This window comes from Spermophilus citellus (assembly GCF_964194105.1).
Source record: "Spermophilus citellus genome assembly, chromosome: 16".
Lineage (NCBI taxonomy): Eukaryota > Metazoa > Chordata > Mammalia > Rodentia > Sciuridae > Spermophilus > Spermophilus citellus.
The window spans coordinates 70,500,059-70,502,032 of record NC_138196.1 but is presented as its reverse complement, the minus strand read 5'-3'; positions in this window follow the sequence as shown (position 1 = coordinate 70,502,032).

The window sequence follows — 1,974 nt, the reverse complement described above, 5'->3', positions numbered from 1 at the left end:
GTTTAAAGTCTTGATTTCCTTCTGAGGTACTGCAGTTTTCTTCAAATAGATCCTGTCTGATTACTTACATAACTCTTATAAATTTAATAGATTTGATCCCTAAGAATGGTGAGCCTTAAGTTCTCTGAGATGTCCTAACACAATGCACAAATTAATAAAATTTCATCTTAAAAATTATCAGTCTAAATTATCCAGTTTTATATATTGAACTTAAATAATTAGACTTTCATTTTAATAAACCAAATTCTTGTTAAATTACTAAACTGTAAGATTTTGGTGTACACTTTCCTTCTGAACACAAAAGTATTAATTCTAATATGCTGCTTCTCTTTCTTATATCTTTAAATTCTTAATCCATCTTATTCCTGTGATTAAAGGATGCATCTTACCTATGAGAAAATAAGATCTAACTCAGTTCACACCTTCTCTCCCTCCTTTGTTCATTCAGCCAGCAGATATTTCCTGCCTATCTACTAAGTGTCAAGCACTTGTCTGGGCACTGTTTTTGTATGATGAGCAAAGTAGGGTAAAATGTCTGCTCTCATGGGTCTTAAGAGAGAGGGCAAATAATAAACAAGATAAATAAGTACAGTTTATAGTATGCTAAAAGGTCATGGAAAAAGCTAAGCCTGCAAAGTGGCTTGACACAATTTTAAATATGATCTCCAGAGATCTGAGAACTGAGGTTACTTCCTCAGTTGCAATTTTGAGTAGAGCAGTAGATATCAATCTGCAGATATTCAGAAATTTTGGTTTCACCATCTGTCATCTGAGCCTCTCCGAGGTCATGGACTACAAAATTCGTATAGGGATTGGTTTCACAACTTACCTTACCTGATTTTTCTTTCACTTGCAAGCAGATCACTTCTGAGAATTTTATATATTTTTAGTTTTTAAGATGTGTAAATTATCCCTTCTAGGTGCTAAAAAGTCCTGGGATTACAAGTATGAGCTTATCTACCTTTAGAAACATATAATTTTCTTTTTGAATGCACAAAATATAGGTATTCTTTGAGATTGTAGTGATGGATATTTTTCCTGAGAAAATCTATTTATTGCATTTAAAAATGATACTTGGAATATATTTAAAATGCTAATAGTTTCTCAAAATAATAATATTAGATTCACATAAACAAAAGATTTTCCTAATTCTTATCTAAAAATTACATTAACAGATTTTTAAGTTTCATCTGGCCACTTACATTGAAGTAAGCAATAGCTGCTACTACCAATGGAGTTTGATATGAGTAATAGCAAAAATTTTCCTTGCATAAATTCAACAGAAAATAAATTGCCAATATTTATAGGTGCATTTTTGACCATTAACTTGCTGTGTGACTTTACAAACATACTTTACAAAAAGAAAATTTACAAACATACTTGGTTAAAATTTGCTGATTACATTTTAGAAAGACATGATACAGAAACTAACAGAAATCTGTAGTGCACATTAAATTACACTGCTGTGTGCAGACAAGTGATGTTATTAACAAATTTAAGCTTATTCAATTTAATGTTTTGAATGGAGAAATACAGTTGTTTGACAGACAGAATATTAACTCTAAAGTAGAATATTCCTGGCACTCCTACTCCAAGACCAAAATTACATCAAGTAGCCAGAAGGAGGAAGTTGCTGGATCTGGAAAAGCTTTCCCTTCAGGACTGGAGGAAGGAAAAGGCATCTGTGTTTTGTGAGCAGTTAGAATGAGGAGGTGACAGGGCCTTCAAGGGGAGATGACAGGGCCTGCAGAGGGAGTAGCTACATGGCACACCCAAAAGGTTTGATTTAAGATTCTTAAGATTCCAGCTGAGTAGAGATCCACATATCCCAGTATGACGAGGAATCAGCAGAGCTTCTTGTCAGGGATCCTTTCTCATATAAAAAGTTCAATTACTAGGTCCAAAACCAATTAAATGGCAAGGAGTTCTTGCATGCCAACTTAAGTTTAGGTTTTAAGATCAGATCACTTATTA